Source organism: Myotis yumanensis, unplaced genomic scaffold (genome assembly GCF_028538775.1).
Source record: "Myotis yumanensis isolate MYYU_CA2020_CCGP unplaced genomic scaffold, mMyoYum1.0.hap1 SCAF_3, whole genome shotgun sequence".
Lineage (NCBI taxonomy): Eukaryota > Metazoa > Chordata > Mammalia > Chiroptera > Vespertilionidae > Myotis > Myotis yumanensis.
Genome location: NW_027223754.1, coordinates 123,462,967 through 123,474,301, shown reverse-complemented (window position 1 = coordinate 123,474,301; position 11,335 = coordinate 123,462,967).

Sequence of the window (11,335 nt, the reverse complement as noted above, 5' to 3'; positions counted from 1 at the left end):
TACTAGAGGGATTTGACCTCCAGGCCGACTGGCTGTGCTAATCAGCTGTGTCTGCAGTGGAAGAACTTGTATCCTCTAGGGAGGTGCTAATCTAGCCTTTGCCTGAGGCTATCCGCCAAATGCCTCTGTGCAGGGCTTGGGCGGGGCGGGTCCCACGGGATCAACAGGGCGGAGGAGGGAGCAGTTATGGCTGCTCTCAGTCTGTCCCCAGGAGCTCTGCCTCTCTGTCCCAGCAACTGCTGCAAACCTCAGAGGGACCGTAGCCAGACAGTCCTGCTTCTCCCGTTTGAGTCTGGGTCCCTAGAAACTTGCCCGGATCTGGAGCTCAGAGTCTGAGGCTCCCTCCGGATTGAAACAGACAACCGCGCCCTCAGCCACCAGCCCGCACCGCGCGCACTCCGCACCTTAGTATTTTACTTCAGCACTGCGCCTCCTCTGATTCTCTGTTCCTCCTAGTTGTAGAACTTCCACTCAGCCAGCCTTCCTGTGGTTCTGGATGATGTCTGTTCCGTCTTTTAGTTGTATTTTTGAAGTGGTTGTTCGAGGCAGCAAACTCCGGCGTTAACCTATGCCGCCATCTTGGTTTCTCCACATTGCACAATTTAGATAATTGCTGTCAACACAATGGAAAATGGTCAGAGATTTTCTACATCCAGGCCTTTTCACCCTCTAGTCTCAACTCTCTCTCTGTCGGTCCTGCTCTACCCAGCAGGTCCTTCTCCGTCACACAAAACATCATACCCCTACCACTTCTGATTCTGAATCTATTTTGACCCAGCAGACCACAGACCTCCACCTCCTTACATGCCTCACCTGCAGTAGATTCCCAAAACCCAGACCCTTCTAACCAGCAACCACCTTCTCTCTGGCCCCTGAGAGCCCCAATCCCCAAAAAAACAATCTCAAAAACAACCTTTTCCCACTTAACACTTGCCCTTGGGCCACCCAAAGACCACCCTCCTCAAAAGCCTCTTCTATTCTCATGCCCATTCTACCCCTGAGGGAGGTAGCAGGAACTGAGAATATTGTGGTCAATTATGACAAAGTTAATGAACTCACTCAAGGCCCTGACGAAAATCCAGCTCTCTTCCTCTCCCGCCTCACAGAGGCCTTGCAGAAATTGACCACCTTAGACTCCACCTCCCCAGAGGGAGCCCTTCTTCTGAACACTCATTTTATATTCCAGTCAGCCCCTGATATATGCCACAAACTTTGAAAAATAGACACAGGTCCACAAACCCATCAAAAAGACCTCATTAACCTGACCTTTAAGCTCTTTAATAACAGAGACAAGGAGATCCAAATCCAAAAACAAAGGCAAGATCAGGCCAAGGCTGAGGCCCAGAAGGAAGCCTTCCAATTCCTAGCCACCACTCCCATGAACCCCAAACAGAGTGCCAGTCCTCCTACCGTGGGTGAGTCAGGGGCCCATGCTTCAATTGCAACAAGGAAGGACACTGAGCCAAGTCCTGCTCAAACCCAAGACTCCTACCTGGGTCCTGCCCAAGGTGTGGAAGGGAAGGCCACTGGAAATCTGACTATAGTCTGGCCCCTCCAGTTTGGACCTCAGCCAGTCCAGTAAGACTGCCCTCTGGATCCAGTTTGGAGCTCCCAGACCTCCTGGGACTGGCCACCAAAGATTGAAGCTGCCCAGGCCCTGCCAGGGCCCCACAAACTTACATCACCAGGACAGAGTCTTGGGTAATGACTATGGTGGCAGATCTCCGTTTTAATTGACACTGGGACCACTTATTCTGCCCTCTCTGAATTCACTGGGACCCTTATCCCCTCCTCAGTCTCTTTTATGGGGGTTGATGAATTAGTCTCACAGTCATTAGCCATCTCACCTCTACTCTGCATCTTACTAAATACCCCCATTCACTCTTTTCTCATTCTACCTTGGTGCCCGGCCAGGGATACCATGCATCCCCTCATAAAGCCCAGTTGTCCCAAACCACAGTCACCTACCTCAGTTTCACTCTCTCACCCCATTTCTTGGACTGTAAATGCCTTATCTCCTCCATGACTGTCCCCTCCTCTAAACAAGAAACAGTCTCTTTTCTTGGGCTCGCTGCATACTTTCCCCTCTGGGTTCCCAACTTCAGTCTTATCCCAAATCCCCTCCATGACACAGTGAAGGGACCCCTCACTGAGACTTTAGATCCCAAGGCCAGCATTCTCACCCCTTTAATGCTCTAAAAAAAACTGCTCTTAACTCAGCACCTTCTCACCGCCACCCTCCTTACTTAACAGTCTGGCTACTGTCACAAGCTGAACTCATTATCCCCCAAGCCTTAGCATGTTATCGCAAAGGGAAAATGCGGCAGTTTTAAATCCAAGAAACTGGAGGTCTGGAAACTGCAGTCCTAGAACAGATTTTGGGGCCTCATCTCCAGTGCACCCTGAATCCCTTTTCTCCAGCCTCATAGGCCTATACATAATTTTCCAAAGTCTTTGACAACTTAAAGGCTTTGGAGCATTGCTGAGTTAAATGATAAACATCTAAATATTTTAAAATAACATAAAATATTGAACATTGATTTCTAGATAAGTTTTAATTCACCCGCTCTTAGCTTTTATTACAGATGGTCTCTTGTACTTTGTTAAAGGTATATTTTCTTGAAAGTAAGAGTGTATTTAAAGTGTGTCCATAAATGTTAATCTAAGAAATGCTGGCTGTTTACTTTTTGGTAATCATTGGAAAATTAAGGTTTCTAAGAGTTGACAATAGAAGGCAGAGGCATGGACATGCATTTTGAAGGAAAAAGAAAATGAGTTAAAGCTGTAAGAATGTCTGTGAAAGTTTTAAGAAGGTACATGAAAGTTATAGAAGGTATGTAGGGAGAAATGTTAAAAGGAAGTTATATACATGACACAAGCCAGTAAGCCAGGACAAGCAGAATAGGGAAACTGGGATAGTAAAACAGTAGGTTGCAACCATCTAGAAAATCCAGATGCCAAGCCGTTTGCAGCCATCTAGAAAACCCTATCTTCCCTAAATCAAGGACACTTAAGAGTAAATGATTTGAGGATAAACCTCATTTTGGTATATTAGACTATAGCCCTCCAAACTAATGTCTCTTTCTTTCCACCAAACCATTTATCATAATTCTTGTTCTTCTGGCTTTTGCCCCAGTAATATTATAATTTATAAAACAGTTTGTCTCCACCAGGTTACAAGCTGTACTTATACTCAGGAAATACCAATGCTAGACACCATCATAACCTCCTTTTGTGCCCAGGCCTCATTGTCCCTTTGACACCCTCCCCCCCCGCCCCCCCAGAGTAAGGATGATGGGCCAGGTATAGGTATAGAAACTCACCGGGCCAGAAAGCTCTGGATGCTACCAAGGGGCAAAACCAAGAAAACAAGAATCTCACCCTCAGGGTAACCTATCCTCCCCTAGCAAATAACTAGTCAGGCAACTAAGACCCCCGATCTTTTCCTCCCTAAGATAATATGTAGGCCTCATCTGTATTTCAACTCCAGGCCCAGAAAAGCAGCAAAACCAGAGGAGTGAGGCTGTGGCAGCTTCAGGACCAGCTTTTACCTCCCAAGTCACTCAGCAGGACTCCTTTCAAGCCTTTACCAACCAGTCTCATGGGGAAATCATGCTGCTGTACCCCTCGCCCAGCCCACTACTATCAAAGTCCATTCCCCTGTGATCTCGATGTCCCCTCTCAGCAGGAAGTAAATACAGAAGAAAGGACCTTCCTCCCTATTCCATAAAACAAAAAGGCTGGGAAGTTAGCTCTGATCAAATAATTAAATCGATATCCCCTCCCCTGGGAACTGACCTTTAGGCCACTTCACAATGGACATTCCACTTGCTTAGACCACATTCCATTTGCTAAGACCATTATCTCTCCCCTCTGGAGTTTCCCAGAATCCAGACCTGTACAGAGAATTATCCTCCCAGAAAAAGCCCACCTAGAGTCCTTTAAACACCTCTGACTCCCCATCTTTCGTGGCTGGTGCCATTTTGGGGCTCAGCCCATCTGGGTATCCAGATGACCTAATCCTATATAATAAAAGGGTAATATGCAAATTGACCAAGTGGCAGAACGACCAATCACTATGATGCACACTGACCATCAAGGGACAGATGCTCAATGCAGGAGCTTCCCCCTGTTGGTCAGTGAGCTCCAACAGGGGGAGCACCGCTCAGCCAGAAGTGGGGCTCATGGCTGGCGAGTGCAGCGGCAGTGGCAGGAGCCTTTCCCACCTCCACAGCAGTGCTAAGGATGTCTGACTGTCAGACATCCCCTGAGGGCTCCCAGACTGCGAGAGGGCACAGGCCGGAGTGAGGGACACCCCCCGCCCTCCATCTGAGTGCATGAAATTCATGCACCAGGCCTCTAGTAAATTTATAATTCTTCACCCCTTTTGGCCTCATGTGTTCCTACTTCGGCGACCCTAACAGTTATCTGTGAGGAAGAAGGCAGAAAGAGAAACCACGAGACAGAGTTAGAGCTAGGAGGGATCACGTAGACTGAAGCAATGAAGAGACAGAAACTGCAAATAAAACAAGCTTGAGAACAGATTTGTAGAGGGTAGGAACAAGCAAAGGTAATGGAAGAACTGAGTTGCTACAAAGACAGAAGCAGGTACAAGTGAGTAATGCAGAGATCTCCTGTCCCTGGTCCCTCAGGATGGCGTAGTACTGGATAGTTCCTTGTAGGGTCTAGTGTTTACAATAAAACCCCTTTCTATTTAAGGTAGCCTGAGTGCATTTCTAAAGCCTAATTAAAAACACTCTTCTGGTTTGTCTTATTTAATACAATAACTGCAGTTATTAAGCTAGCAGTCATTTCAATTTTACAGATGCAGAAATTCATCTCTCAAGATCTGAGTTTGATCTATAACTGTAAGGGTAAGTACGGGTTCTGTTTCATTTATTCCCTGGCTCCTATCAAAATGTTTGAAACATAGTAAGGACTCAGTTAAAATTTGTTAAATAAATAAATGAAGAATATTTATTATGATCAATTTGTCAAATGAATCATACTTCTAAAAGTAGCAGATACAATGGGAGAGGATTGCTTTAGGAGAAACTATAAAGCACCAATTTTCTTTCTTTCTTTCTTTTTTTAATTAAATCTTTATTGTTCAGATTACATTTGTTCCTCTTTTTTCCCCCCATAACTCCCCTCCTCCCAGTTCCAGCCCCACCCTCCGCCCTCACTCCCCACCCACTGTCCTCATCCATAGGTGCATGATTTTTGTCCAGTCTCTTCCCGCATCTCCCACTTCCCTTTCCCCCCCAAGAATAGTCAATCCATTCCCTTTGTATGTCCCTGATTCATTATAATCACCAGTTCATTCTGTACATCAGATTATTTATTCACTTGATTCTTAGATTCACTTGTTGATAGATGCATGTTTGTTGTTCATAATTTGTATCTTTACCTTTTTCTTCTACCTCTTCTTGAAGGATACCTTTCAGCATTTTGTATAATACTGGTTTAGTGGTGATGAAGTCCTTTAGCTTTTCCTTATCTGTGAAGCTCTTTATCTGACCTTCAATTCTGAATGATAGCTTTGCTGGATAAAGTAATCTTGGTTGTAGGTTCTTGGTATTCATCACTTTGAATATTTCTTGCCATTCCCTTCTGGCCTGCAAAGTTTCTGTTGAGAAATCAGCTGACAGTCGTATGGGTATTCACTTGTAGGTAATTGAGTCTCTTTCTCTTGCTGCTTTTAAGATTCTCTCTTTGTCTTTTGCTCTTGGCATTTTAATGATGATGTGTCTTGGTGTGGTCCTCTTTGGATTCCTTTTGTTTGGGGTTCTCTGTGCTTCTTGGACCTGTAAGTCCATTTCTTTCACCAGGTGGGGGAAGTTTTCTGTCATTATTTCTTCAAATAGGTTTTCAATATCTTGCTCTCTCTCATCTTCTGGCACCCCTATAATTCTGATATTTATACGCTTGAAGCTGTCCCAGAGGCTCCTTACACTATCTTCGTATTTTTGGATTCTTTTTTTCATTTTGCTTTTCCGGTTGGGTGTTTTTTGCTTCTTCACATCTCAAATCTTTGACTTGATTCTTGCGCTCCTCTGGTCTGCTGTTGGGTGTCTGTATAATATTCTTTATTTCAGTCTGTGTATGCTTAATTTCTAGTTGGTTCTTTATCACAGCATCAAGGGTCTCATTAGATTTCGTGAGGCTCTCATCAAGTTTATTGGCAGCTTCTAGCACATTATTGCAAGCCCTCAAAATTGCGTTTTTTAGTTCTATATCCTCCATTTCTGTCATGTTTTTTTGTCTCCGCATTCGTTATGCTTTCTTGGTGCACCCCCTTGTGGTCTTTGTGCGCAGTCTTGTTGTAGTTAAGCCTTGATTGTTGTAGTTAATACTAGAGGGATTTGACCACCAGGCCAACTGGCTGTGAGAATCACCTGTATCTGCAGTGGGAAAACTTCTGTCCTCTGGAGAGGTGCTAATCTAGCCTTTGCCTGAGGCTATCCGGCAAATGGCTCTCTGCAGGGCTTGGGCGGGGCGGGATCAACAGGGCAGGTGGAGGGAGCGGTTATGGCTGCTCTCAGTCCTGTTCCCAGAGGCTCTGCTTCTCAGAACCCCAACAACCGCTGCAAACCTCGGAGAGAAAGCTGCCTTCATGTTCCAACTGATGCCAGACAATCCCACTTCTCCCGTTTGAGTCTGAGTCCCTAGAAACTCGCCCGGATCTGGAGCTCAGAGTCTGAGACTCCCTCCTGATTGAAAACGACAACTGCGCCCTCAGCCACCAGCCCGCTTTGCGTGCACACCTCCACACCTTTGTATTTTCCACACTGCGCCTCCTTTGAGCCTCGATATGCTGTTCTCTTTCCTTCTAGTTGAAGAGTCTCTCCTCAGCCAGCCTTCCTGTGGTTCTGGGTGATGTCTGTTCCGTCTTTTAGTTGTATTTTTGAAGTGGTTGTTTTCGGCAGCAATCTCCGGTGTTTACCTATGCTGCCATCTTAGTCTCTCTCTCCTCCTTTCTTTCTTTCTTTCTTTCTTTCTTTCTTTCTTTCTTTCTTTCTTTCTTTCTATATATATATATATGTATATATATATATATATATATATATATATATATATATACATATATATATATATTTATTGATTTCAGAGAGGAAAGGAGAGGGAGAGAGAGATAGAAACATCAACGATGAGAGAATTATTAATTGGATGCCTCCTGCATGCTCCCTGCATGCTCGAGCCCACAACCTGGGCGTGTGCCCTTGACTGGAATCAAACCCAGGACCCTTCAGTCCGCAGGCCAACACTCTATCCATTGAGCCAAACCAGCTAAGGCACCAATATTCACTTTTTAAATTATCCAAGAAATAAGTACAAAACAATGTCTTCACAAACTTTAAGAATCAGAAATTGAGAAATGCAGACCTTTGAAAGAATCGACATTATCTTGCATTGTTCACAATGGTTCAGGGATTGTCCATTAGCTTATAAAATGAACAAGGAGTTTGTTTAAACTTCACTTAGATAAAAGTTGTAAATAACCACTGATACACTTTTGTTGAAAAACTATCAAATCACATATGCCCTTTTTTGAAAAAAATGTGCTTTGTTGTAGTACCTCCTATGATGGAATTCTGAATTTGTCAGGATAGGCCAAGCTATGCTGAGGTAACAAATTAACCCTGAAATTTTTGTGCTTTAACACATAAAAATTTTGTTTCTCTCTCATGCTACATGTCTGACATAGATCAAAAAGGGGCTTTGCTCCTCATAGTCATGCAGGGACTAGGGCTGACAGATACATTGACATCAACATGTGGATTCATAATTACTGGGAGAGGAGAAAAGAACCACTGAATGTCTTGAAGCAGTTCTTAGATACTTCCTCTATTCGTTGGCCACAGCTACTCACATGGCCTTTTCTAACTGATAGGCAATGTGGGAGAACACATGAATGTTCAGTGAGTACACAACGCTGTTCATGTTGGACTATCCCAAGATTCTGCTCTTGGCCCCCTTCGCTCTTCGATCACTCAGGCTCTTAAGTGACTTTATCCAGTATGTAGATTTTATTTATATCTGCGGCCTGCAACTTCCCCCCATCCTCCTCATTCATTTATCCAGTTATCTACTCAGTTTCTTCACTTGGATCTCTAGTAGACATCTCCATTAACTTTGTCCCCACAGAAACTTTGATTTTTGCCGGAAGCCGGTGTATCCTTGCTGCTTGACACAGTCGCTGCAGGGAAGAAACATCTGCACAACATTTGTTTCAAGGGACCTGGCATACATGGCATACTGTTCTTAATATGTTTGCTCTTCCTCTTAGTGCTATGTGTTTTAACCAGGTCCACCTCCCCGAGAAAGGTTGTTTCCCCAGATGGGGGTGTTGGGGATTGAGGAGACTGGGGAGGGGAATGAATCAGTAAAACACCCTAGTGTTACAGAAATACCATGTACTACTTATGAAGAACTTGGACTTAGACTATTGGCAATAAATTTGGGATTTGTTGGGCCCACATCCCCAGGGGTCTGCCCACCAGGGAAAGCACCAAAGCCTATACCCCTGGAGACCCACCGAACACAGGGCAGTCCCAAGGAAGACCACCAGCAAGGCTAAAAGGACATAACCTTTACTTGGGATAATCTCCTTCAGTTACTTCCTTGTAGAAAAGTAGAGTAGTGACCTTGGACTGGAGATAACAAATAGCCCTAGACTTTGGAATAGAATGGATAGGATTAAAATCAACAGAGCTTGATAGAGATAAGATTTTTGGCAAAGGTCAGATAAGAAACTATGGACATGAAACAAGGAACTGTAGAAGGTCAAGGGAGGACCCAAAACATACCATGATGTGACTCTAGAGGCATACTTATAGGATCAAATGGTATAAATACAGATGTAACAGGAGAATAAAAGAGAACCTGGCTATGCTGATCATCTGAACGCTGTCTCTGTGTCCATCATTCTTCCCCGACTCCGTCCATATCTTTGGGAACCCCTGGACCGCTGGGGCTGGACCCCGGCAGATTTTTACCTCCAAAGATTGCTCACTTCTCTTCATGTCTTTCTTATTTCAGTGAGTGGCAAAACCATCTACCTATTTGCTCATGTAATCCTTGATTCTTCAACTTAACCTAACCCTCCCCATCAAATTCATCACAGATTCTGCAGGCTCCATAATACAGTGAGTACTGGACTTTTACTCAATTACGTAAGTAAAGATTTAATTATAGTCTTCACTGAAAATGAGCCAAGTGTGAAAATACTTGATCTACTTGGAATGTGGGATTGGGGAGGAGAGTGTGGGTTGGCATCAGTTCCCCAGGCATTTAAATACTTTCAACAATAGCATTAAGGGTGAAATTAATTACATTGTGACCAAATGCTAGCCTGTTGGTTAATCTGTCAGTGAAATTTCTATTCTTCTTGTTTATGATTTTTTAACTGACAGTCTTCTTCTTATTCTGAGAGTAAGACTAAAATAATTAAAGGCTTAAATCTCCAAGACTTCAAGGATCTTTAAAGATATACAACTCTGAAATGTGTGGAGACTTCTTTGTGAACTAGTCCATGGCCATTTTGTATAACTGCTTCATGTGTGCTTGGTAAGAATGTGATTTGTTCATTGGGTGCAGAGTCTATATCTGAATTAATTATTGCCGTGTGAAAATCTTCATAAATAAATATATATAAAAGCTAAAAATAAAGTTTCTGTGGTCTTTATTACCAATGATGTCTTTTTTAAAAATATATTTTATTGATTTTTTACAGAGAGGAAGGGAGAGGAACAGAGAGTTAGAAACATCGATGAGAGAGAAACATCGATCAGCTGCCTCCTGCACATCTCCCACTGGGGATGTGCCTGCAACCCAGGTACATGCCCTTGACCAGAATCAAACATGGGACCTTTCAGTCCACAGGCTAACGCTCTATCCACTGAGCCAAACCGGTTTTGGCACCAACGATGTCTTTTTAAAAAATATATTTTTATTGATTTCAGAGAAGGAAGGGAGAGGGAGAGATAGAAACATTAATGATGAGAGAGAATTAATTGATCGGCTGCCTCCTGCAAGCTCCCTATTGGGGATCAAGCCCGAAACCTGGGGATGTGCTCTTGATGGGAATCTGGAACCCTCCGTTTAGTCCACAGGCCAACGCTCTATCCACTGAGCCAAACCAACTAGGGCACCAAATGATGTCTTGAGTCTTCTCCTCCTCCTGTGGCCTTACTATTCCTATGCTGAGCCTCCATCATCTCTTGTCTGGACGACTGTGACAGCCTGTTAACCAGCTCCACAGGCCGTGATTATTCCTATCTCAGGGCCTTTGGCTTCACTGTTCCTCTTGCTTACAGAGCTCTTTCCTAAGAAATTTGCATGGTTGCCTACTTCCGCTCAGCCTTTAGATCTTAACTCAAAAGTCACCTCCTCAAGAGGTCTGCCATTAAGCAAAGTAGCCTACAATCACTACTTCCTATTTTATAGCAATTAGATTTCAAATTACATTGCCTGTTTCTTTCTGCTAGAATGTAAGTTCCTTAAGGGTAGGGACTCTCTTATTCTCTCTCTCTCTCTCTTTTTAAAATACTTTTATTGATTTCAGAGAGGAAGGGAGAGGGGGAGAGAGATAGAAACATCAATGATGAGAGAGACTCATTGATTGGCTGCCTCCTACACACCCCTACTGGGGATCGAGCCCGAAACCCAGGCATGTGCCCTGACTGGGAATCGGACCCAGGACCTCTTGGTTCATGGGATGATGCTCAATCTACTGAGCCACCACAGTCGGGCTCTTATTCTCTTTTATGTCTCCAGCGCTTAGAGTTGTCAGACACATTATAAGAGCCCCATCAATATTTGTCGTTATTAGAAATCATGTTCCTAAATATTTAATGATATGATAACATCCCCCTAATATGTGATTAAGGGGGAAGAAAAGGTAGGATAGAAAACTATTCACTATGAGCCTGATTTTTAAAAAGTTTTTTTAAATTAATTTTTACAGAGAGAGAGGGAGAGAGAGAGAGAGGTCAGAATGAAACATTGATCGGCTCCCTCCTGCATGCCCCCTACCAGAGATCGAGCCTGAAACCCGAGCATGTGCCCTGAATGGGCATGGAAATGGCAACCTTTCTGTGCACAGAACGATGCCCAACCAACTGAGCCACACTGGCCAGGGCACTCTGAGTCCGATTTTATAAGAAAAAATGTATGCATTTAAAAAAAGCAGGAAGAAAGAAACATGTCATTGTGTGAAAGGTGTCTCTAGATAACATTTATAATGTTAAAAATGCGTGTGCTACAAGGGCGTAGATGTCAGAGGGCAGAGACTCTCAGGAATCATCTTAGATGCTATCTATCACATTTATTT